The sequence below is a fragment of the Heliangelus exortis genome, chromosome 3, assembly GCF_036169615.1.
Source record: "Heliangelus exortis chromosome 3, bHelExo1.hap1, whole genome shotgun sequence".
Lineage (NCBI taxonomy): Eukaryota > Metazoa > Chordata > Aves > Apodiformes > Trochilidae > Heliangelus > Heliangelus exortis.
The window spans coordinates 25,310,044-25,338,026 of NC_092424.1; the positions used below are offsets into that span (position 1 = coordinate 25,310,044).

At 38.5% G+C, this 27,983-nt stretch overlaps 1 long non-coding RNA gene across 1 annotated transcript; it reads right to left on the reverse strand.

Moving 5' to 3' along the window:
* Positions 1-239: 239 nt before the first annotated feature.
* LOC139795498 (uncharacterized) lies at positions 240-27,897 on the reverse strand. Its single transcript, XR_011725521.1, has 2 exons — positions 27,451-27,897; positions 240-693 (listed from the first exon to the last, which is right to left on the reverse strand). It is a non-coding gene; the product is annotated as an uncharacterized lncRNA (long non-coding RNA).
* Positions 27,898-27,983: the final 86 nt, after the last annotated feature.

The following is a 27,983-nucleotide window of genomic DNA, read 5'->3' on the forward strand; positions in this document are numbered from 1 at the left end:
AGGGAGAAAGCCAGAAAAACTTTGGTGCAATGTCATGTAGCTACTGCTCAAGTCCCTTTTAAAGAGTCAGTACATCATGTAAAACCAGTGTGAGTGGTCACTGGAAAACATTAGTTACATAGCTTCCATGGAAATTGAAAGTACCTGTTTATGGTTATGTATTCATGCAAACAGTGTAGCATAAATAAATATCACCATTCTGTACTTAACATCACAATGGAAGTGAAATAAGACAAAAATCCAGTGCATAAAATCTTTATTTGATCTCAGGAGTAAAAGAACAGCAACTTTCTCACTGAAGTGTCCAGTATTCTGTGCTGTCAACACTCATCCTCCAATGCAGAACAGTTTTCCTAATTGTCCACAGGAGAGGAATACAGCATTACATAAAACATTTGGTAACTTGATGTAACACGGTTTCTTCTGCACAGAAGTTTCAACTGTTTACTGATAGTCGTCACGCTTTTCATTTCTTATTAGGAAGGTTAAAATTAACTCTACTTTTAGTGCTTCATTATGCAGTCTTTGTACTCCTTGTCTGAGCAGTGAGTGTAGGAGTTTCTGCCCTCCATCTTCTCCTCTTCCCAGTCTTCCTTCCACCCAATCACTAAGAAATGATGCAGGGAGAAAGGGGCAAGGGCCCAGCCTCCTCTTCAATCCAGTCTGCTCTCTGATGGGAGATGATTTGTTCCACTGCAACAGTATTGCAGTACAGCCTAAGGTCCACTGAAATAAATACTTTTCCTTCTGATTTAAACCCCAGTAGAAGATCAGGTGTCCCAAGCACAGAGGTTTCCATTAGGCACAGCACAAACACCAAGCAAGGAGAGAGGTTGACCTTCTGTGTTCTCCACCCTCCTGCACAACTCTGCATGGTGGCTGAAATTCTAAAAAACCCTCAGAACTCTCAGAAAACAGAGAGGACTGTGCTTTTTGTAAGCTTGTAAGATTGTAAGCTTTAAAGTTGGCTTACGGACAAGAAAGAGAAGACATTAGGAAAAGTCAAGACTTTGATATAGGAACAGGCAGCAAGTCACAGTATGGGGAAAAAAAGGAACAGAGAAACCAAGCCAGGAGTGTGAAGGAAGAAAGGGAGTGAGGGCACAGAGAGGGGGGATAAACCTCTCTCTGGTAAGTGCCAAAGGCCTTTCAGTGCAGTGAATGAAAGTGAAGGAATATGTAGAAAATATTTTTGTTTGCTCTTCTCAAAAATGATGTCTCATTCTCAGCTTGTAGAATGATCACAGCTCAAAAATACAGAATCAAGAGTTGAACAGGTGTTTTTTAAATTAAATTAATTCTAGACATTAAATTCAATCCTTACCACCTTTAGTTAGAATACAAAGTGCTGAGAAAATGACATTCTGGCTTGTATTTTTATCCCAAATAGAAAGGAAGAACCTTTTTAATATATAAGTTGATGAACGTACCAGCAGTACCAGCAGTACCAGATTGAATCCAGCAGTAAAGAGTGTTTGCTTAATTAACAGGAAGAGTTTTAGAAATGTCATACTAGAATGTTGTGATTTTATTTAAATAAAAGCTGTTAAAATAATTTTTGCAAATCTAATATTTAATTATCATGATAAAGCAAAAACTGTAAAGAACACTCATACCTTCTGTAATTTAACAACTGGAGGCATAGTTACATAGTCATTGATCTAACAGGGCATATTTTGCATCCATGATGAAAAGCCAACCTAAAAAAAGAATGGGTTTTAATTTTAAGAATCTAAAATTTTCTATTGCACTCTTACTACACAATTTGATTTTTTGGTAAAAACAGTGAAACACCTCATACTTCACTAGAGGTTCTTTTATACAGTTGTCTTCCAGCTGATCAACAGTGATGTATTAAAAGACATTGAAAAATTACAATTAATTTCTGAAAACTGTCTTTTGTCACTTGTTTTAGAAGCAGAAAGCTGACCTGAGGAGTTTGCAACTTCTCTTGCCTCTGCTGTTTTGATGCATCAAATGATGTTTCAGGAAGTATCATCTTTCTGCTAGAGCAGTGGATACAACTCTTGTTTTTAACATTAGTTTTTACTTCTGAAACACAAGGCTCTCACTTCAAGGTATAGAGAAATATTCCTTTACATTTTTCTATTGACTTCATCTAGACCCTAAATGAAAGAAAATCAAAGTAGGAATCTCATTTCTTGTTCCGTTTGAGATATTCCATTTAGTCCTCTAAAAACCATTCAAAGGTGTCTGTCTGCTTGTGTGTAGTGTGCACAGGGGAGTTGTTTCCAGATAGCTCATTGTTTAAGTATACCACCTTCTTTTTTTTCCCCCCACAGTTGTAGTACCCCAATGTACTAAAGCAGAAGTTTTCCTGATGTTTGAAAAGAAAATTTTTCATGTTTTTCTTGCCATGGATGCTATCCTAGATGAGTTAATTTCCATCTAGAGAACCTTTTGAGTCATCTAAATTGAAGGAGATAAGACTTTTCTTTGCAGAGGGATAAGTAGACCTTTCACACAGCTTTCACAGGCCACACATTAAGATGCAAATTACTGCTATTCTATAATCTGGAAGGAATAAAAGAAAAAAGCTTCAAGTCCGATAAAGTTTCGGAGTAATTCTCCGAAATAGGTTCTCACATTTTCTAGATGTGACCTCCCTTTAATGTTGGACTCCCACACTTATATTCCTCCTTGAAAAACAAAACCTTGAATGCTTTATTAACAGAAATATCACAGCATTCCAGCCCTGGTAAAATTCACAAGGAAAGTCTTTGAAAGTATTTTTTAAAAGTGTAGCTCATTTCTCCATAGGTGCTTCTAAGCTTAAAAAGATACTTGCTGAAGCAAGGACTACTACATGCGTCCTCCTTTGCCAGCTTCTTCTGCACACGGATGCACTCAGTGACAGGAGGCTGGATAGTAGTTCCTAGCAACTTCTGCTACTGGATGCCAGTTCTAACCTCCCACAAAGGCACTCAGGTATGCGTGTAAGCCACATCAGCTGAGGGGGTGTGATATCATCTCAGAGCTGGGCACTTTGGGCTATATGTCTGCAAACTTTCTGACAGATGGGATGAACAGGGAGCACACCCTGGGCACACCTCCCAGGTGGAGCTGGAGCACACCTTAGGTAAAATTCATACTTGCATTTCAAAGGAAGCTCCAGATGAATTACTCACATTGGTATCTTCTTCCAGCCCTCACTAGGAAGAATTCACAAGACTGAGTGCAGTTCCTCAAAGCTGTGGTCTGGACAGCCAACCCTTCCTCTGCCCCCCTCTCATCTCCTCTGAAATGATACTCTTCTCACTTGCACATCAGAGGGGTATTTTATAACAGAAATTCTCCCACACCACACAAAATGCCTTTGTTCTCTCTGCAATATTTGTTGAGAAGAATGGATTGGATACACAGAAAGATCATGGTAGGCATGTGAAAACATACCTAAAACTTAACTTAAGCCTACATTCATTTAGAGTAGAGCTCAAGGCTTTTCTGTTGTGGCTTTTTGGTCTTCGTACTTGTTTACATGCTGTTAGTGAAACGATAGCACAAATTTGTGAAAGGCCACACACAACAGGTTGTTTCACTAGCTGGAGGCACTCAATGTTTTGGGTTTCCCAGAACATATCCTCTCTTTCTGCCTGGAAACGTTCTCTAGGTAGTAAAAGATAATTTTCCCCATTTGTCTGGATAAGTCAGCCCTGAGAAAAGGTAGCTCTCTGGCTGCCAGATGTACAGCAGCCCCAGGCAAGGGTATGTGCAGATCATCAGGTGGATGTGTTGTTTCATTTAGAACATCAGACTGATCCCAAATGCATTGGTTCTGTGATGTAGAGTACCCGTGACACTCCTCCGCTGGGAAATCTGGGAGAGAAATACTGGAGTTCTCTTGTTAAAATTCCTCATGTTTACTTTATACTGTAGTATGAAAGTGGCATCTGATGCTTTTTCTTCTTAAAATACTTGTGCCTGATTTTCTGTATTGCCAGCACCTCCCTTCTACATGAAACTCTCAGGCTCACTGCTCTCTCCTGCAAGAAGCACTTGAGTTTTGTCTGATGATAACGATTAGATTTAGGAGATCGCAATGGTGGGAAAATCCCAGCCCACGTATAAGGGGTTTCTGGTAGTGCATTGCTGCTGGGATGGCTCCTACAGCATCACCTAATCAATTTTTGGCTGTCTGAACAGCCTGAAGTTGCTGGGAACCAGGCCAGTGGCAATCCACTGAAGGCTGAGGGGTGGATCAGCAACATGCAGTCCTGGCCTCTCTGCTGAATAAAAAGCAGTTCAGATGTTGATCCATAGCCTCTGTCTCTATGGAGATCGAGATCACCAGTGAAAATTGTCATTCTAGCTATCTATAGGAATATTCCTGTGTGTTTTAAAGATCATCATAAATTGATTTAACTTGTACTCTTAGTTTTGGTCATAAACTCCCCTGTAAGAAACTGTCCAAGCATATATAGAAATGGTGGCTCACAGAGACAATACACAAGGGGCATCAGAGCTGCAGAAAAAGAAGGCTAAGTTGTGGTAGCAGAAGCAGTTTTTATTCTTTACTGTAGTGAAATGAAGAAACCAGGTGCCACTAGTTGCCAGGTAGTGGGCATGAGCTTGTGTTAAGCCCACCTGTGCCTGATTAGGGCGGGCCCCTACTGCAAATGAGCAGGATTAGGGGGTCAATAAAGCTCACACCTGAGGAAGCCAGGGGAGGCCACTTTCGGAGCAGTAGCACTGATCCAGGCTAGTCAGCCCTGAGAGCATTAGACTCAGAGCACTATTCGTGAGTTTCTCCTGGAACACCTGGTTGGACCTTAGAGCACTGTGCCCTAAAAGAGGTTCGTCTTGCTCATAATCAGGCACAGGTGGGCTTAACACAAGCTCATGCCCACTACCTGGCAATTAGTGGCACCTGGTTGCCTCATTTCACTACACTTTACTGTAACCATAACTTCACCCAGTACAGTGAAGCAAAGTGTTGTCATGCTGTCTTTCAACTGCTGTAACATTCTGCCCTACTTAGTTCATCTCACTATGTTCTCACTGCTCTGTGCTTTTTCCAGAGCAAACCAGTAAGTGCTTCTTAGGAGAAATAGAGAGCCACAGAATCTATCCATCCCTGTTATCAGATGGTTTCCCTGGAGCTGTAGATCAGCCTCCAAAATTTTCTGTGTGCACCAGGAGCTAAAATGAGCTAACCTTCTGTCAAGCAGTGAATTCTGAGACATTTTTTTCATTTGTGCAAACATGAGCCTGTTTAAGTGAATCAAGTACTTTACATAGCATGATGAGGGGGAGCCCTGGGGAAAAAAACTAGTGAGCTCATGGTCCAAAACTGATTCAGTCATAGTACTCAAAGAAAAAGAGAGAAGAAAGCACTCAAATTTTCCACTATGATAAAACCAGAAGCAAGTGCTAGAATAAGTTGGTTTTGATATCCGTTGTTCAATGTCACCAGAGTGTTATTTTTTCTATATAGCAGAACAGTGGTTAATTCATAGCTCTTGGGATTTTTTTTCTCAACCATAAATCACTATAGGATTTGGATTTTTTCCCCTGTATAAATCAGTGGTTTGTAAAAAACTGCAGGGAGAAATAAACCATACAGGCTGGCAAGTAGTTTTAGTGGCATTTAAAACAACTGTGGTAATTATAAACAGTAAACAAAACATAGTAACCAATTTAAACACTAAAGATTGTTATATCATAGGAGCATAAATCATTAATTTATTAATTTTATCAGGAGTGACTGAAACACAAAATTAAGCCAACAGTACCCCCTGTGGCAATAATGAAGTACTGTGTATCTTATAGAAAACAACTGACACAATTTGTGGTCACAGCTTGGAAATCCTCTGAAGTTGATTCTTGGAGGACAGATCTCAAAGCACCTTCAGCATAAAGTACTTTTATAACAAATTATATTCCAGACATATTTTCAGAAACACAATCCAGAGCCTATGAGCAATGGAGATGAGGTTAGAGGTATTTAAAGAAGAGATGTACACTTATAAATGTGATGGCAGATCACTCCGGGGATTCAGACAGTTCAGTGTTTTTAGAAAACATTCCTGGCTTTTTTTCTGAAGACCCTAGTAACACACTGCTGTTATGAAGTAGGAGATTAAAACATAGGAGGGTTTGAAGATGCAGTGTTCCCTCTGGCTAAACTCCTATTACAGTAGAACTGAAGTGTTCAGTTCCAAATATCCCAGCTGGCCATTTACAAAACACTGTAGCATATCTGAAATGAAACTACACTCTCTCCTCTCAGCCAAATCCATCATACATCTCTTCCTACTGCCTGGAAATGAAGCTTGGAGTGACTAGGCTTCTCTCAAAGTATTACTCGTGGGTTGAAAGTTAGATGGCTTTAAGTCTTAGTTTTCCAAGAAAACTGCAGAACTTCTAGGACACATGAATGCTTCTCAGCCAAAACTTATTTCAATTATCATCTTCAGATTTTGACATCTCTTCAAAGAGATGAGAAAATCTAAAAGCTGCTGTCAGAGCTAGTAGGGAATGAAATTTGCTTTCATCTTCTCTCTCTTTTTATTTTGTTGTGGACTTTTTTCTGCAGTTTGTCCTTCCAGTATGGCATTTGGAGATGTCTAGAGATCATATCTTTGCAATGTTATGATACCACAGAGGTAAAAGAAAATCATGTGATAATAACTCACTTCAGACATGCCTTTTAATTAAGGATCTCATAATTCTTGTGCCAGACACCTACATGTAGATTTCTACATACAAAAATATGTAGAAATTTAGTCTTGGGTCTGCTCAAAACTCAGGTAGGAAAAAGTAGGAAAAATCACTGTTGAAACACAGGAAGTTTTCAGATGAAAGAAACTAAAGTAATATTGGTCCCTGCTCACCTTTTAAATAGCTGATATAGTGCTATAATATTTTCTGCTATTTTAGCTCAAAAAGAAAGCACTCCTAAGAATAGGGCTTATTTTTTAATATATTTTAAATGTTTGTTTTAAATAAAATAAAATAAAAATGAAGAAAAAGGGAGAAATTCAACATTTGAATGGGAAAAGAAAGGACGGCAGAATGCTACCACAATAAGAATCAGATGGAAGCTCTTATCTCCTTTTCTATATTATTAACACATGCCCCAGTGTAAAGTGTTGTCTTCTTCCCTTTGCTTGAGTGCCTAAGAATACTGTTTATAGAACAGGAGCCTTGCCTTGCACAGCATGAAGTAAGGTAACAGTCAGTGATCCATTGAAGTTATAATTTAACTATAAGACAAGAAATTAAAAACTGAATCAGTCATGCAGGGTCATCTATTATTTACGTATGTACAAACAGAATTCTTGTGTAAATACCTGTGTATAATGGTGTTCTTCAGAGAAACCACTCAAGTCAGACCTACCTTCTTCAGCTGTCCATTGTGATTTTGCCGGATGGCAATCTGTAATTTCAGCCTACTCTTATTTTAAGCACAACTAGATTTTTGGTTTGTATGTGCCATGATATACATTAGTGCTCACAAGAAATATGAATCCCTTCTCTATACCCCAGGGAAGTCACAGTTTGAAGGGACTGATTGCAAAAATTCCTAAACTTGAATCCAGACCTACATGTAACATATGCACTCGCAAATAAAGGTGATGAAAGGGATTTGCAGAAATGACAGGATACAGTGCTGTGTACTTCAGAACTTCCCTCCACTGATAGAACCTTTAAAAAATCAGTTAAGAAAGAATCATTATCTGAAACAGTTTTAACAGTATTACCTTCTCCTCTTGTCTGAAGGCCTTGGAATATGAAGTCTTTATTCTGTGTATCAGAGAAAAGAAAATGCAGCAAAGTGTCACTGCTGCTTGTAAGTAATCTGGATAATTTATCTGAGCATCCAGCAGAGAGTGAGTCAAGGCTCAGCTATCCGAATGCCTTCCTCCTGGGACTGCCTTCTGAGAACTAAAGCACAGAACAAGGAAAAGAAAAGAGATCAGAATCCATTCTGTAAGCTCCAGAGTCCCAGATCACTTTCCAGGGTGATCATTCAGATTTATATCCACTTAATACTACTTACAGAGTAACCAGTTGCTGTATACATTACCAGTTGTCTCTAAATCTAAACTGTATGTGAACTATGGGAGTGAGATGTGCCAGACTTTGAAAGCGATGAATCTAGCTCATACACAAACACCTATCCATCACAACTAGCAATAACATGTACAAAAAATATCAAATACCTTGCCTGGGCTGAGATTTTCTCCTTTCAGATGTGCCCTAGTGTTTGCTTTATTTCTGAAGCAGCACTAGCCAAGAAAATCCTGACAATGGCCAACTATCATTGCTGTGTAGCCAAAAAGAGGATTAATAACACATTTAGCTAAAAGCAGAAGGTTTAAATATATTTCCCAGTTTAAACATTTTTCAGGTATAAACCACTGCTATAGATCTTTGCATGCAGAAGGATTCTGCATCACTCACTAGGAAAAATCCTGTCACCAAGAAGATTCCTTGGAGAAGACTGAAAACTAAATAGATAGCCTGGCCAATTACTCAGCTCTAGCTACTCATAGAAAGCTGCTTAAGAGGAAGAGGTGGTTTGTGGAGCTTTGCTCTGGACAACACATCTTGGGTTTTTATATTTGAGCTTAAGACTATTGGAATCACTGGTTATCTGAAAAATCATAAATACTTACCAAAACTGAAGTTGCAACCTCTTTGAGATACTGTGGGAGAAATTAATGCTCCACAAGTGAGTGTTCCACCACAGTTTACACCTGAAGGCTATCAATTTTTCACAGCAGAAGCCAGCTCAGTCCCCAAAGCCATCACTAGCTAGCACTGAGGTAGCCCACTATTTACATATGGGTAGGCATTAAAAAATACTAAGAATTTTTTTGAGTTCACAGTTTTGTAAAGAATTATAAAATAAAGACTTTCCTTCAAAATGTAGGGTAATGTTGACCACAGAAAACTAAGGAGGCTTTGTTTTGCTGTATATAGGCAGCAAACACCTTTTGACTCTAGGTCCAGTTTAATACACATCCTTGCCCAAAAATAATTAGGTTGTTAAGTGTGAGTCAAATGTCATGTTATGTATAGTGCATGTCTGTGTGATGAAGAAATGCTGACAACATATTTCAACCTCTTACCTAAATTTCCAAGCAATATTACTGTAAGTTACTTAATATGTGTGAACAACATAAATTGTAAACAAAACTAAAGAGGGAACTTTGGCCCATGAAATACACCCAACTACTAGTTAGGACTTTTGCAAACACTTAATCTTCGTTGCCAAAAGCATTATTCTGATCATCTGGGAACACAGCTCCCCATCAGAAAAGCTAAGACAAACCTGATTCCAACATTTAAAAATATGGGCTTGCAGTCTTTCCTTCCTATATTTACAGCTTATAGTCGAAATTCTTGGCATTAGGAGTTGTACTGTAAAGCACATTTAAGGACAGAAATCCAGTATATATAATGTATTTGAACTCTATGAGTAACCAGTAATGTAAAACTTACAACTCTTTCAGGAAAAGAAAAGCTACTTGGGATTTACCACTCCAAAATAAAAGGGGAAAATAACATATTCTCTATAGAAAAAAAAATGCAGTGACAAGCCTTATGTACAGAGAACACTTCAGCATAATTTTAGTGTTACCTTTCGATGCTGCTTTGAAACATCACGTAAGCCCAATACAAAGAGAATCGAAAAACAAAACTGCATCTAGTGGTCAGAGGCAATAATTTTCTTGAGCACCACAATGCTGAGCTTAAACACTCAGGATTTCTAACTTGCCCTTTCATAAATCAGATATAATCACATATTAGCAACACCCAAGTATATTCCCAAGAGCAGTTGCATTGTGATACAGTAGTATCTGGAACTGCCCATCGAATTCAGATCTCATACAAGGCACTATTATAAGAGAAAAAAAATTACCAAACTAAGAAAAAATGTCATAAAAGCGTGGAGAGAATGATGCAACCAAGATGAGAGAAGCAGCATGAGAATTTGCTACTTTGGAATCACTGAATATCTATAGGTAAAGAGGAGCAATCTATACTGTCCCCTGCTGCTGCATCTTTGTACTGGAGTCTGATGTCTAGAAAGATAGTAGAAAGATAGTTGTTTTCTTTTAAAACAGTGACTTCTGTATTCCATTATATCAGTTTTTTGTCTCTGACAAAATAAGGTCAATTGCTGATGCAAAAATTCTATGGGTATTTATATTGCTAACCAAAATGGTAAACTATTACTTTGAGGCAGGAACAGAAGATTGCCCAAGTCCTTTAAAATAATCTTGAGCCTAAATCACTGGTTAACTCTTGCATAATGTATCTATTCCATAGAATTTGAATGACTCCATGGAATTATGCCCTGCAATAGCAATGAGAAGACATATGCAAACTTTATCCAGACATTTAAAAAAGGACCCGTTTACTCCTCTGGCCTTCTTTAATGTGAGAGTATCCTCACCCAATATGTTACTAAGGCAAGAAAGCCCCGTCTCTATCTTAATATGACTAAGGGCTCCTCCATCCTTGAGATGGTTATTTTATGGCATTGAGAAGAACCGATGTGGACCATATTGTTCAGAGTTCATAAAACTTCTTTGAGGTCACTGCCCTGTTCATATCTATTCCAGGCAGATCCTGACTGATATTTGAAAGCGTAATGCCAATGATGGGTCTGACAGATGGTCTTCTAAAAACTGATAATGGCAATATTGATCACAAGTGGAACGTCAGCTACAAGGTAGTTCTGTTCTTTCAGGAGATGTGTTTCCATATAGTAGATTTAACTTGCTCTAATATGGGACAGAGGGTTTATCAGCAATGCTAAAACTTGCATCTCTGTGGTGTTCCCCTGTGTCAAGAGGGAGTGTCTAGAGTTGTTGGAAACATCAGCTAAATATCACATGCCAGGAATATGGAGTAATTTTTTAAGTAGCATAATGCAAAGTGAATACAATTTTGCTAATCACTCCCCTCTATTTTGTTTCCTTCTGGGTGCATTTGGAGGACCATCCTTCCTCCGTTCAAGAAAGAGATTGACCAACTGGAGTGAGTGCAATGGAGAATCACCAAGATGCTTAGACTGGAAGAGAAGAAATCGAGATGTCAGTTTTGTTTAGCCTAGAGAAAAAAAGGCTAAGGGTGGGATGTAACTCCTGCCTGCCCCTCCCTTGTGCAAGTGTGGTTACAGAGGAGACAGAGCCACTCTTCTCAAGGCATACAGAAAGAGGAAAAGAGGCAACAGTCACAGGCCATAGGAAACAAAATTCTGTCTGGACATTAAAAAAAATATATTCAGAGTGAAGGCAGCACAGCCCCGGAAGAGTCCACATGTGTAGAATTAGACACCTTCTCTGTTGTGAGAGGAGCCCAGACAAAGTTCACCCAGAAGAGACCTTGGTCTGCAGAGCCTGATTTTCTCAGAGGGAGGAAACATCAGCTGTTTCCACTGGAGTCTGTAATAAATGTCAACCTTTATTACTTTGAGGAAATTAAAGATAGGTCACTCAAGATTCAAGGACCAGATTTTTTAAACTCCTTAAAGGAAGGCACTGAACATTGAGAACAATAGCAGACACATCCTTAGGTTCTCCAAAACTGCTGCTAAAGTGCCACAGAAAGTTAGTCCCTGATAGTCTTCTGTGTCTTTTGTTAGATACACAGGTCAAATTTCTTCTGCTATCCCACAGTGTAACATGTGGTGCTGTGTTTATTTTCCAGGTCAAGTAGCTTCATAACACACTGGAAGTTTAACTTTGAAGAAATAATATGAGGGGGAGAAAAAAAAAAAAAAAAAAAAAAAAAAAAAAAAAAAAAAAAAAATCTTAAATCTAACAAGTTTAAAGGGAAGAGAAAAAAAGTTCAATTCACATGATTAACTGTCATAAGCACAGTACATACCATCAGAGGTGCCAAAGCCTGACTTGAAAGGTTTTAAATGTTTCAAGTTGTGCAAGCATGTGTTTCTTCAAACAGGCAGAACAGATTATGATGATCACAGGCAAAACCGTAGTTAAACAGAGGATGTGCAATTTTTGTAAATTGTTACACAGCGATTACTAACTATTGAAATAAATGGCTTTCATGTTTATTAGCATTAGAGTATTTTTCCTCCCCTCTGTATCCTGGGAAGAATAAGGAATGTTGCAGGTGATGAAGACAATTTTTGTCATCAAGAAAGGACAGGCAAACAGGTCTGGAGAATATCAAGTGATCTTTAGATTTCAAAAAGTTTGGTAAATTTTGGGATAGTTTTCATTTCTGAGTAATTCTTTTGTAACAGTTAAGGTCAAAATGCCACAAAAATTATATTTTAATTTATTTTTCCTTTCCTCTTTATTACCTAAATTATATACATTCTGGTCATATCAAGGAGTGGAATGAACATCTGTTCCTCAGTGTCAGGAGCTGTACACAGTCCTGTACACTCAACATTTGAGATGAATGAATGGAAAGAAGCACAGGAAATATTGAAAGTAGGGATAAGGTCATGAAATCCATATTATACTTAACTATTCATATTCCTAACTCTAAACAAAACCTTACTTGGCTGAACTATATAGATATTTAAAAAATAACTTAAAATTGCACAGATCATTGTTTGGACACTCCTAAATCTTATTTAACTTGCCCAAGAGACTGAATTGACAAAAAGGTGTGAAGCAAGCTAAGAGCTTAAACAGAGCTTTGTAAAGGGGGAATTTTGTCCATTTAAAACTTAAGTTAAACCAGCATCACTTTAACACTGTAAAGGTACATATTAATCTAGCCATGCTGTACCTCCAGAACTGCTCACAGCTCCCTTCCAAAACACCATCTTCACCATTTACCAGCAACTTAAAACATCTGCAGGTGGACAAGGAAGACATCTGAAGATGGAAAATCTCTTTATCTGGTAGATGATGTGAATTTACATCTTCAGTTTAGGTAAAGGCCAGTTCTCCTCCTTGCTGGCAACCTCCTCCCATCATACAGACAAACGAATGAGTAGTTCCCAGGAACAGAAAGGTCTGCCTGGGCAGATCATGTTGCACACTGAGACTTAAATATGTGCTTGTTGTGTTGTGTATGTCAGAGCCAGAAAACTTAGCAATGACATTGTGAATTTCAACCTATCAATACAATAAATGATCAGTACAACTTGCTTTCCAGTGAACAACAAGATTTTGGCCCAAAGGGTCTTGTTTTATTGCCTTACCATTTGCTCCCACAGTTGGAGACACCTGAAAGAGGCCTCATTTTCAAAAACTGTATCTGCCCTTCTTTCTAAAACACTGCTGCTGTGACCCTTCCAGATCACAATGCACCACTTAGTTTTGATTTACAGCCCTGTTCTTTGTTAGGATGGATCATGCTTAAATCTACTGAAATAAGATGTTCAAACATTATCCTCATTGAAATATGTTTAATGTTTTCCTGGTGGGGATTCCTGACCATTCACAGAGCATCTTGAATAAGCTGGAATTATTTGCTTCATTGTTTTAAATATGAGCAAATTTTGCTCAGGGTGACAAAACAACCTGACCCCTATGCCTGGAGCTTAGTAATTTGTTTCATTTTATGAACTACTATGTGAGATAGGTTCTATAACCATCAATAAAAGACTTTGTTCATTTTTTTCTGTGGGCTCAGCATCCCATAATGAACCGATGAACCAGTCTGCCTGCATCTCACCTCACCTCTAAACACAGAGACATTCAATTCTTTCTATCTATACCTGGCTCCTTTTCATACATCTGCTCTTTACAAATAGGTATCAATTTCTTCAAGGGCTATTCTGAAAAATAATATATGACCTCTGGTATATTGAAGTTGTCACTCTACAGTATCCTTAAATTTGTAATGGAAAAAGCCAGATCCAGAGGGAAATCTAAGAGGTTGATTAATACCAGAAATGAAAAAATAAGATTGGAAACAGAGTGGATGCCTAAAAATCTTACTTGTTTCTACCTAGGGTCACTAATTTAATTTTTTTCCTACCGACCATGTGGTTTTTGTTTTTTAATTTCCAGGAATTCCTGACTGTTTATTCTATAGCTAACCAGTGGGATTTTGAGGCCATGGTAAGTTGTGGGAACTGTCTCAGTAGTATGTGTACTTTGTTAAAAGTTGCTGAGGAGCTGTGTGGTGTAATTGAATAAACACTAACTAGCCTGCTTTTTAAAAGGGAGCTTAATCTGCACATCAATTAAAGCCAAATGTCTGCTTAATAGTAAAGACACTGCTATGGTAACCTCCCAGTATTCATCAGTGTTCCATAAGTGCTTTGAAATCAAATTGCCAGTCTTAAAAAAAAAGATCTTCAAGTAGATATGTGTAGGCAGATGCCTTGTTTATATACAGTTTTAACGAGAACAGTGTTTTTCTAATAAAATCTTGTGTGATTCATCCAACATGTAAAGCACAACAAAGGAAAACAAGGACCAGGCTATAGGTACACACATATCAGGTTCTAATTACGCAAACTGCTCCAGAACCTGCCCCAGGCCTGGGCAGGATGTGTTCCTTCCCTGCTTCCCTCCCTGGCTGCCTGGTGGGGAGCTGGGGCTGAAGCTGGGGCTTCAGCCTCACACCTGGTAAGACTGATGTTAATGTTAAAAAAAAATTTTACATTAAATAAAGATGTAATCATGGAAGACATGAAAAGTACTGCCAGTGGCAGTTGGTAGATGTCTGTCCGTGATTTAGATCCAACCTCACTTGGCCTTCTGTGCCTTGGTCCTTCCAGTGCTTCACAGACATTTTATTACTGGGCTACTGAGTGGTTATTTTTTAAGCAGCTTCTTAGAGCAGATTTCTACAAGCAGGTGCTCTTTAGCCTTCTGTTGACATAATTTCTGCATTACTGCAGCACTATTTGAAAAAAGAAAATAAAAAAAGGGCAAAATTAAATCCCAGAATTTCAATTAAACAAACAAAACAAATCATTGAGGTTTTAAATACCTGCTGATAACATCATAAGACAACCCTGATCAGCCTGGATGCTGTAGTTATTCTACATTTTACAAAGTAGCTCTTTCAAAATGTCTCTTGCTCAGAAATACCTATTCCCTATCTTGTTGCAGGACCACTCATTTAACAGTTAGTAATAAAGGCTACACTGGAATAAAATGTGGTACGCTCTTTACTCTTTAGATATCCATTATTTCATCAACATAGTTTGAATATTTGCTTTAACAGAAAAGTCTCAAAATAAAATATGCATCATTTGCTGTTACCCTGGCAAGTGAATTAATACATACTCAGTGAACCCTGCCTCTGCTTCCTCCACCAAGTTCAGACACTGGGGCATGTTCTCTTATCTCCTTGGTTCTAGTGTCTCCTCATTCTACTTTTAATATAGTGTTTTGTTACAGTTACCAATGCAAATATATTCACATGCTGCTCAGGTTTCCATGGGGTGTTTGGTGGAGTTGAACTTAAACCCTGCATTCTCAGGTCAACACTTCAAAATTAGTGAGGAAGAACAGATTGCTGAGAAGAACATTTGGAGGCTGGATCTCAAAGAGAAATGTGCAATAAAGTAGTCATGTGGAAATAAAACCAAGTTGGATGATCTGGGAGGAGAAAATAAACAAATATTACCAGTGGCCAGGTTTCCCCTAGAAACTATAAAACTGGAATTGTTCCATGAATTAAAACTTGGTTTCATGGGAGCTGTGCCAGTTAAACACAGCTGAAGAACTAGCCAACAGCTTTTGGCTTTGACCAAACTGCACATCCCACTACATGCCCTTGATGTGGAAGCCTGGCCTTGAAGAATGAGCGTAAGAGCAGAAAATTTCGACTCAAGCCCTCTTATGCCTCTTGCTCCAGGACACTATACAACCAGTTCATTAAATAATACTTCAAGTGCCTGATTCATCCTCTTTTATGCCAATGAAATTGTTGGCTCCAAACCAGCATAAAACTGGAGCCACACAGGGCTCAAATAAGCCTTGGGATTCTGAAAGGGTTGATTAGCTAATACTTTTTCAGTTCTTGTTAGTATCAAGAGATTTTTTTTAATTTTTTTTTTTTCCCACAGACTTTTGACTTCCAGAAACTCAGGATGTGGAGCTGGGGGACAGCAGGACTTTGACAGTGACAGATGATCAGGGAGAGGGTTTTGAGATAGTCTATCCACCAGGTAGCTGTCTGTAACTCTGAGACTTCTGTTCTGAAAGGCAGCTTCAGTCATACACTTATCAGCTTATGAAATCAAATCCAGCTTTCTCTGTTTATAGTTTCTCCCTCCTGAGCCTAACATGACTCCTTTCTCACTGTCTTACATACCACCAAAACATCTGGGGTGGTAGCCTGTGCCAGAACTCACACCAGGATGTCCAATTGGTCAGATGTCCCCAAGGATAGGACAAATGCCTCATATCAGATGTCTCTCCAACCCACTAACAGTTTTGCTACACTGAGAAAATGGTACAATGGTCTTTAAAAAAAATGTTAAAAAAAATTGAATAACAAAAAAAAAAAAAAAAAACAAACCCCAAAATACAACAGTGGGATATAAGCAGTTTGGAAGCCATGGTGAGGAAAGAAAGAAAGAAAGAAAAAGGGCTAAATATCATTGTGTGCGTACATGCACATGTGTATTTACTCACACACACACATACACACAATATATATAAAATTACCTCAAAACTTAGGATATGGCTGAGAAATTTCAACAGCAATCATAGAATATTACCAGAAAGCATGAAAGACATAAAGTAGCTGACTCTGAAAAAAGTGGAAAGTACTTTTGATTGGATTTCTACTAACTGTGGGAAAGCTATTAGGGGAAAAGTGGGAAATGTTTAAGCAACTGTTGGAAAAAGTGCAGCTGAAATTCTTCCCACTTCAATCTAAACAGCAAAAAGTGCAACACAGGCCATTGTGGTTAGGTAAGGAATGAAATGCAAAGAGTTTTACAAGCAGAGAGCTGAAAGCTTTTAAAATAGATAAACAAATCTGGTGCAAAGGATTTGGAAGCACTGTATGTAAAAATAAGCAGAAGTTAAAGGATCAAATTAAAGGAGCAAATGGAATTACTGAATGCTAAACTACATAAATATTTCAGCTGACAACAATGGGCTCTTTACACATATTCACATTAAAGAAAAAGGAAAATATAATAGCAGTCTAAAAATGCACAAAAAAATTAGAAACAGGGAGAAAGGAAACGGTCTAGTAATACTATAGAGAAGGGAAAAAACAAGGATTATATTACAGTTCCTGATGCAGACCCTGTCCTACAGGAACTGAAATGCATCTGTTTACTATTCTAGGGGCAGATTTTCATCTGCATCAGGTGGAGGACAAGACAGAAAAGGCAGAGACAAAATGTGTGATAAAGTGTGGCACTTTGTCCGCTTCTTTCTCCCAGTTGTGAATATAGGGCTGATTCAGGCTGCTGTGCTGGTAAGAGAAGCTGTGAAATTCTTGCCAATGTCAGCTGGCTGCAGTGATTCTGAATCTTTCTTGTATTTGTGAATCACTGGGAGTCAGCTGTTTTCTGATCACTTACTGAATTCAACCAGGGTGCTATAAAGCTGTTATAACAATGCTTTAACACCCTTTACTCTGGAGAAATCCCAAGGTAGCTCAGCAATACTTAAAAAGCTCCCTACCCATTTTGTTTACATCTTGAGTCCATGAAAGGAAATGTGGATGCTAAGCAGTAAAACAACATTAAATCTCAGTATAACACAACAGGCTGTGAAGAGCTGTGAATAACAGTCAAATAGTCAGAAACCTACAACTTTTGGACCTGAAAGGTTTAGTTGCCTTACAAGAGCCTACATGGCTCTCTTCTGTCACAGCTATCTTTAAAGTAAGGCTCTTATGCAGAGAAGGATTTATAGAAGGAGTGGGTTAGGAAGGCTATATGCCCTTTGCATCAGCATATGTTCATTTGTTTGATGGAGAGAGGCACTGCAGTGTGGTGGATAAACTAGCATTTTTCTTTCAAGCTCTCTCCCCCCATGTGGCTCCACACCTGTTATGTGTTAAGCTTATTTTCAGTGAGAAAGAAAAACATTTCGGATGATCTAATAGATGTGTACAAAATAATGAAGGAAGTGATAATGATGCACATGGTAAAACACCCTCCCATCCAAGAGGCCCAACTGCCATAAAATGTGGCAGAAACATTCTAAACATACGCACAAACTAAATCCAGTAAGAACTTTTTCGCAAATATAAATAAACACCTGTAATAAGTGGTCACATTGGGCAATAAAATCAAATTGCAATAGTGATTTACGTATTTTCTTGTTCATGTGCAGGCTGCGTGGGGAATAAAAGCAAATGTAAAAGTACAACTGTTTATTATTATTAGTTATCATGACTTCATTCATTCTGACACCAAACATATATGAAGCCAAAGCCAGATACTTACAGTGGAATTACAAGTACACACATGCATAAAAGTTTTGCAAGAAAAAATCCTGATTTCTTATTTTGACCTATCACTGTTTATGACATTGGCACTGACAAATTGTGCCTGACCACTGATGAAGGATGTTAAACTTTCAGAAGACCACTGTTACAGAAAATACAGGAAATATTTCCTGCTTTGAAAAGCCCACCTGACCTCTCAAACTAAGACCTCTCAAACTAATTTATTTAAAATTAGCCCTGAACCTGAACCCTAAATCCAAAACTTTAAAGGTATAGTTCTGTTCCGACATTTTTAAAATTTAGACCCTTCTCTGGGCTTGGCTCTTTGCTGTTTTATTGGTGCCACATAGATTTGCGCTTTCTGAGTCTGTTATCTATGTTTATTCCCTAAAGAGGAACTGAAAAATTATATATATTCAGGGCCTAAAATTTGTATATTTTCACACAGCCTTTCAAATTACTCTTAAATCCTTAAAATCACCCAAAATAGGGAATTATATTCTATTTATATTATATTCTATTTATATTATATTCTATATAACAGCTCTACTCTGTCTCAGTTCTCCTAACTTTTGCCCCGAGGCACAATGCTCACATGTTCAAATATTGCAGAAACACACTGGACCACAGCCCTCTGTTAACACACAGGACAACTCTCAGTCTGCATTTCTCTTCTCAGTCTCCAGAATAAGTTTTCATGTTGTTCTCAACAGATTGAATCTGGGGACAAGAAGACACATGGTTTCATTATTGCTATGCTTGGATGATTGCTGATTACCACCCACCGTGGTTGGGGGGGGGTTTGTGCCTGTTTTGGCCCAAGTGTGCTGCAGCTCTCATCTGTGTCCCACAGCCAAACCAGGAGAAGATGGGGATGGCTGTCATTCCTCATTGCCCTCTGCCAGCTTGGAAACCAACCACTGAGAAGCTGCGTCTCATTACTGCCACTGGACAGTGCTGAGCCATGTTTGTGTGCAGTGATTAATTCAATGAATTTGGCATGCAGAAAAGAAATGTCTCAAAATTGCATTATTCCAGTGAGAACACCTAGATACCCTCAGGAAACAAATATAACAACACGAGTACTGAGAAAAAAGAATCAGCAGGAACTTTAAAAGGGGGAAATAATTTTAAGTCACAGCTTTTATATATCAGAACCAGCTTAGTAAAACAAATCCTTTTCTAGTGTTATCAAATGCTCTGACACATGGATGACATGCGAACTGCATTTTTCCTCTTTGCTAAAATGTTAGTGCAGGACTGCAGGACTTCATTAATTGAAGGTTTTGCTTTAATATTGTAAACTTTGATAGGTGTTCACTTCTACAAAACAAAACCATATCAAAAGAAGCTACAGTTGCATGTCCTATAAACTAGAACAAAATCTACAATTTTGATTCACCATCAATAATGTCTTGCTCTTCCTTCCTCTTCCAGCTTTTTGAAAAGAGAAGGCACTGGAGAATTTGAGTGTCATTTTGTTTTCTTGTTTCTTCCTTAATAAAATATAGTAAAATTGAAAGCTTTAGTAAATTCACACACGTATCAAAAGGCTGAAAGCTACTGGTAAAACTCAGAAGTCAAGGTATTCTAAACCAGTAACTCCTCTACAACATTATGACAAAGGCTCTACTATTAAACCACTTCAGCTGCTCCAGAAGTGTCATAATGGCCCAGCTATTTGGAGCCTCTCTAAAATTGAAGTTCAGCCTTAAAATTGGTCACAAAACACAAGAATCAAGAAAATGGCTTTGCCTAACAGTGCCATTTTGTATTTCAAATAGTTACTGTACAGAATGGCAGTGACCAGGACAGAGGAGTTGAAGAACATTTCACTCCAAAACCTACTCAATAGGATTTTATTTTTTGTTTCAATTAAAACCATTAAATTAAAAGAATAATTAAAACTCTGCATTCCTAAGCACTGGTAAGATATTATGTGTCTCTCAGTATTCTCAACAGGGTGAGAGTGTTTCCAGTACTTTCCTATGGAACTCTCTCATGGCCCATTCTGTAAAAAAACAAAACAAAACAAAACAAAACAAAACAAAAAAACCAAAAAAAAACAAAACAAAAAAAAAAACACACAAAAAAACCCCCCGTGAAATACATTTCAAATCTATAATTTCTGTGTACAGTCAGTTCATATATGATGACCTTGGGGCACAAAAGAAAGAATGTGATGATGTGACAAAGATATTTATTTTCCACGTTTCATTGCTATGAAGTTCTGTTTTCTCAAGCTCACTGCCTATAACATCAATTTAAATGAGATACAACAGAACATTTCATTCCCACTCTGCAACTTTCACCCGGCTTGCAAAATCCATTCAGTACTTACAATTCTGTATTTACTTTTCCAAAATACATTTCAGTTCACTGGTATGATGAAAAGAGCATCTTCTTCACACAGTGGTCTCTAGACCTTTTCTCTAAATTTGTAAATTAATTAGGACCAACTGTCTTCAATAAAAACACAAGGGGTCAAAATCTGCAGTGCTTTTTTTAATGGAAGTACAAGAACAGTTTGTGCTTGCAGTCACTGTTACAGCTGTGACAGCATACCCAAAGGTGTTATGTGTCTTAAAAAATACCCCAGAATCAGAGTAGCACCAGTCTGGTCTACATGTATAGATGATAAACTATTGCATCATGTTTTAGACCTCAGTAATTTTTCATCCTCTGTATCTGAATAGCAAAATGGAATACAAAAGCCATGGCATGATTAGTAACCAAAGCTAAGCTTAAATACTTACACATTCAAAATGCTTATTGAGTACTTGGAAATTGCTATTTGCTTGTTCGTGATGTTACTGCAATATTTTAATGAGACTCTTCAGTATTACAAAAACCTCTTACCTGGTCCTGTTCTGAACTTTAGCTGAATTTAAACAAAACTTACATTGCAACCACTTTTGCCTGCAGTGTCCCTAGTAAATAGATACATTCATTTGAAAAAAACTTAATCTCAATTTCATCTTGGTCCTCTTCTTAAAAAAAAAAAAAAAAAAAAAAAGGCGTATTTTTTCTTTCTGACCTCTTTCCTAGCAAAGACAGACAAATTGTGTGCAGAGTTTATTACAAGACCAATCATCATAATTGAGGTATAATTTTCTCAGCTATTTCTGTCATTATTTTTAAAAGCAGAGGTGATCGTTTCTCTTTCATCTATATGGGAAAACAGACTGTGCTCTCATGTAATTTGACCATTTCAGCAAGGAGGTGAGACGATCTTTTGGATGAAGCCAATATCTTTGCCATTAGGCCATCCTCTCTAGAGACTTAATTTTTCTTGTTAATAATTGTCAACACTATCTCTTTCAGAAATTACCAACCAGTCCTAAGTCTCCACTTCCTCTCTGGCACAGCACCAGCCACTCTTAAGTCCAAAATGTGGCTATGGTTCTGAGGATCCTTAAAGATTCACTTGCTCCTTATGAAATGCGATGAGGTTCAACACAGCCAAGTGCCCGGTCCTGCACTTTGGCCACAACAACCCCATGGAAAGCTCGAGGCTGGGTACAGAGTGGCTGAGAGCAGCCAGACAGAAAGGGACCTGGGAGTCTGGACTGACAGGAAGCCAGCAGTGTGCCCAGGTGGCCAAGAAGGCCAATGGCATCCTGGCCTGTATCAGAAACAGTGTGGCCAGCAGGTCCAGGAAAGGGATTCTTCCCCTGTACTCAGCACTGCTGAGGCCACACCTCGAGTATTGTGTCCAGTTCTGGGCCCCTCAGATCAGGAAGGATATCGAGGTCCTGGAGCAAGTCCAGAGAAGAGCAAGGAGGCTTTGAAGGGATCCAGCACAAGTCCTGTGAGGAAGGGCTGAGGGAGCTTTGTGTGTTCAGTCTGGAGAAGAGAGGCTCAGGGGAGACCTCATCACTCTCTACAGCTCCCTGAAAGGAGGGTGTAGCCAGGTGGGGGTCAGTCTCTTCTCCCAGGCAGCCATCAGTAAGACAAGAGGGCATGGACGTAACCTCTGCCAGGGAAAGTTTACGTTGGATATTAGGAAGAAATTCTTTACAGAGAAGGTAATGAGGCACTGGACTGGGCTGCCCAGGGAGGTGATGGATTCTGTGTCCCTGGAGGTTTTTAAGAAGAGACTGATGTGGCACTCAGTGCCATGGTCTGGTAACCACAGCAGAAGTGGGTCAAGGGCTTGATGATCTCAGAGGTCTTTTCCAACCTGGCTGATTCTGTGATTCTGTGAAAATCTTCACAGACAATCCCTTTTCTATAGCACACTTTTTGAGAATTAATATGGAACATTTAAGTGGGAATGAGCTTCTTGTTTTTCAAAGGTCCCCTCTAAATTTAACTCTGTCCCATATTTTTTCTGGAGTGATGATACACAAAATCCTCTTATCACTTATGGCAACCTTCCAGTGCCATAATTTAAGTGAATTACTCTCAATTGCATCTAACCTTTCTGAGAACTAAATCCTGACTGTCTGCTTTGTTATTTTTCACTAGCTCCTTTTTTTCCCCTCTGTGCTACGCAGTTTGAGGTAACTGCACTATCAACTAACACAAAAAGCATTTCTGTTCTGCAACAATTTTTAAATGCAATATTAGATGTTCTACCAAATCTGTTTATATCTATATATATATAGAATCTTTGATGTACCTTGTGCACCAAATCCAGTCATTTTACATGCATAAGCAAATATAACTTCTTGATCAGCATTTGACTTCAGTAATTATATTAATAAATTTACTGTTGCAGCTTACCCTTTAACCATTTTTTTCTCTACTGCCACAAATAAGGCATTTGAACTAAATCATGTTGTGAAAATAATTACAAAACTGAAAAGTAAAATAGAATTAAATAATAAGAATTGGAAATTTGGATTGTAATGGTGGCTTTTGCTTAAGCAAGACTTTTTTTCAGGATTGTCAAGATCTCTTCTAAAATGAACCGCAAATTATTCACTATCTAACTGGGAAGTTCAAAGCACTTGACTAATTTACCCAAGAGTTTGCCTGCTCTGACTGGCAGCAAAATAAATATGATGGGTGGTCTGTTTAAGGCACCTGTCCAAGTCCCATCACGTTACATTTTCATAGTATCAACATTTGAAAACACTATAGCTGTTGCATCAACAGAAGTGTATGGGAATATCTCCAAAGCAGATGGCAACCAGCACATCACAAAAACATGCAGATTCCTGAGCCAATTTATATAGCCAAATAGCTTCTACCACAGAGCAAAGGGAAGAATAATTAGGATATTCAAACATTCAGAACTTCCCAAAATCACATGGTTTATGCTAAGAGCCATGAAAAGTAATTGCTCTCACGTAATACTAGTTTTCATTTGGACAGGACCAACTTACAGGGTTTATCCAATGAGTAATTCCCTTTGCATTGGAAAGAATATATAATTGATTTTAAAATACTGGCTAAATTTTGCATAACTGAAAACACAGAAATCCAGACAAAGATCTTATTTCCAATACTGAAGTGCTTTGGTGTCAGTTCTTTTAAAGCAACATGGTTCTAATGTCATTAATGTTTCAAATTTTATTGTAATTCACAGGTATGCAATAAAGGCCACATCTCAAAACAGCAGTGAGCAATCTGTACCTCTATAATAGATAATATTTCATGCCAGACTTGTTTACATACTCTTTACAGGTGATTCTGAAAACACTGATTATGTTACAGAACTGTAACTTACATGTTTCACATTTTCTGAAAACCCAATTATTTAATTTTCTACATAATCCTTTCTGCTAATTGTCTCAGAATCGAGTTGTCCAATTATCCACAGGTGGCCCAGTTTTGCAGTTTTCACATGCAAAATCTGAATTCATTCAGATATGTAATGGAAAAACTGCTCTTACTCTAGGCTTAGAGCAGATCCAACATCCCAGTGGATAACCTTTCTACAGTGACCTATTCATATTTTTCATATACCAATTCTATAGTCCCTTCTACTGCAGGCAACAAAACAAATCCTTGTTACCACTGGCTTGGTGGTGCTGATTTTTAAAATTTAGTTATATTTCAGATATGACAGAACTGGGTCATAACAATTTTGTTGTTCCTCAGCCATCACATTCCAGCTAGGAATGTTTACAGATCCAAATTGCAACCCGATTAGGCTTCTCAGAGACAGCATTTTCATTGGCCTGCTAATAATGATGAGGCCACGGCCTGAAATCCAACAACACAAAAATTAAGTAAAAACTCAGGATGTGCTTAATCTTGCCTAATTTGAGATGCCCATACTTCAGATGGGTACAGCTGAGCTCACAGTCATAGGCACCCTCTACAGACCATACAGAAGACCCACTGTGTCTACTCTCTACAGAAAATAGTCAATGTTATTAACTCAGAAAAAGATATCTGCACCCTTAAAGTCCAATTAAACAATATAGTAAGGACAAAAATTCTATTTCATCCTTAACAGATAAGAAAAATAGTACATCCAGAACTTATCATCAGAGACTTTAGACATGCTCTTTTGGGACATATTTCATTTTAGAAAAATAACTATAAAAAATATAAATATGATAGTTGCTGTGCATACTGGTTTTATATTCAATCATAAATTTATATGTAGGAAAAATGTACTGATGCATATTGTATGTCCCTATACCACATCTGGTCTATGATGTAAAAGATACACCACATCACAAGTGTCTTAGAAGCCTGGAGTACAGCATTGCACCACTCATCTTACCTCAATATTAATATTATATGTATGTGTATACATGTTGGACACCGTGTTTTGGAAGAATTTGGTGCACTGACATTAAAATATTTTTTAAAATAGCATAGGGTTTCCATTATTCCACTGTCTGGACATGGAAATATATATTTTTAGGACAGTCTCTGGTTTCCAGTCTTCCAAAGGTCTTGGTGGCTGATCTTGTCAAATAGTCACAGCATTGTACTGGAAACATGAACAAGATACTCATTTTCCCGAATGAAATGCTGTAATTTTAGGCCCACATAAGCCTGTCAGAACTATCCCTCTAGAAGTTTCACACCAGGGTGTGGTGCTGCGCAGATGAGAAGCTGAGCTAAGAAGTGTTGAAAAACAAAAACCATTGCTTTATAGCATCACGTATATTGGCACAAAGAAAATGCTTCCACCTACAACCCAGTTTTGACAAATAAATGTGTCCTGGTTTGGGCCAGGATAAAGGTGATTTTCTGTCTTGTACTTTTGCTTTTAGCTAAGTCTCTTGTAAGTAGTTGCACTTGCTGAAATTAACAGCAAGTTTCTCAGACAGTGTGTGTTTCTAGGACTGATAACACTTGATGTTTATAGTTACTGCTAGAGACTGGTATGCAGAGCCAAGGACACTGCTCAGCTCTGAGGAAAACATAAAGAGGTCCCACCTGCATCCCTCCTTTGGGGAGGAACGGACAAGATAGATGCCAGAATTGACCAAACAGAGTATTCCATCCCATATACGTCATCCTCAGTATAAATTTGAGGGACCACGAGGGCCAAGCCAGATTTCCTGATTTCCATCTTCTGGCTGCCTGCCCTTCCTGCCTTCCCTGCTTCCTTTCCTTCACCCGGCATCCTGGAAGGATCCCGTCCGTTTGCCTGCCTGTGGTCCTGATCCGTGCCAGCCCTTATCTGTGTGTTCCTGCCTCCAGTTCCCAATTGCTGCTGACTCCAGGAGTCCAGCCTGGACTTTCCCAGGGCTGCCCTGCAGCCTCGGTGGTGACGTGAGAGCTATTGGGGGGAAGGGGGGAGGAATGTGGTATCCATTTTCTTGTATATTTGTATATATTTATTAATTTTTCCTATTTATCATTACTGTTTCATTAAAGTTGTGTAGTTTAGTTTCCAACCCATAAGTCTCTCTCCCTTATTCTCTCTCCTTTCTTATAAGGGAGGAGAGAGAGATTAATAGAGAGCGTCTGTTACTCGGTTTAATTGCCGGGTCAGTGTTAAACCGTGACAAAATGCCAAAATATGGAAACCATACAAATGAAATTCCACTTGTATAAAAGCAGATGGAAAGCAACAAATAAGTCTGTCGGGGAGTTCTGTAATATACGTCTCCAGTGTTGATGTAAATTTCTACATTTTACCTGCTCAGGCTCAGTGGGGGTAAGATAACCAAAACCAGTATGAACACAGATACTTTGTACTTGCAAATTGGGAAAGCAATTTCTGCCATTCCCATGTTATAACATCATTACCCTTTTTGTTGGGCTCAACTCACCTTTGGGTCAACCTGAGGAGATACTCCAGACTGACAGTAACCAAACCAAAATTTAGCATTAAGAAAGCAAAATTTAGATTTTGTTGTGACTGCATAAAGTCTTGGCAACATATATATATATGAGCTAACCCCTCTTTCAGCTTCCAGTTTATACTGGCAAAAGTATTCCACATCAACGGGGGATACTCTGCTTGGATAGACTGCATTTCCATGGAGAACCTGAGAGTGCTTGCTAGCATATCTGTATTATTTGAGAGTGCAATATGTTTAATACACCCAATTCAAGTACAGATGAATGCAGACCAGGACAACACAGATATAGGCACACTCATTTCTGAGCTCTAGTGCAGAAATCTTACTAGAGGGCTCCTGTTAATTTCAAGAATTTCTAATCAGAACATTAAAAATTTAGTTAAAATTATGAGTTTTAAAATAGGAATCTTTGGGGGTTTTTTGTTGTATGTCTCAATTTTAAGTTTCATGTTTGCACAGCTTTTTCCTCAATTCAGAGTGTTCACATATTTTTAAAGCAGTAAGAACCTGAGATTAGTATTCAGTAACATATTGCAAGAACACTGGTCCTCAAGAGAAACACCAAAATGCAACAAAATCACAAGGTATAACAAACTTGCCAAATGTACAGTTTAACTAGATGAAGAATCCTTCATTCCAAGTCCAAAATTTTCCCTGAAGACTCTCACAATATTGTGGTTCCAGTACCAGCATCTTCCCACAGACAAAGCTCCAACGGAACCAAACCCTCCCACAGCATTTCTAATTTCCTCATAAAGTCCTGAATGCAGCCCTAAGGCCAAGGTGAGTTTGCTGCCCAGGGTGAGCATCTTTGAAATGCTGTCTGATACATAAAGCAGCTCTGCCAGCAACTGTCAAGCCACTGTAAAACCAGTCTTACCAGTTAGCAGCTGTAGCTCTAATCAACAACGTATTAAATACGAGGCAGACACCACCAGTCCACATATTAATAGAAAGCAGCTTTGCTATTTGCTGAGAATACTGTTAATGTGCTTTTGGCAATCCCCGAGCATGTCTGTGAGGTTCCTTGGGGAACTCTGCTTGAAGAACATCCCTCCAGGCTCCAGCAGGCTATAAGCTGAAGAGCACGGGCCAAGAAGCTTGCATGGGAGATGCCTGCAGATGCAGCAGCTGAGTGGACGCCTAAATGACTCAGAAGCAGCAAGCCTGCTGCAAAGAACAAGCAGAAGAAACACACAGGCACCAGTAACATAGCCAAGTCTGGATTTGTTTTGGCAGGCTCAGATTTCTGAAGGGAACTGCCTCCTGTTGTCCCTGGGACTATGCCCTTGGTTTTTTTTAAACAAATTGGATGGCACGTGGTACATAGCTGGCTCTTGCTAGCTAAATTATCTCACAAGATCCTATATACCAATTATCTCCTGGGCCAAAAAGAACATGATTTGTTTACTT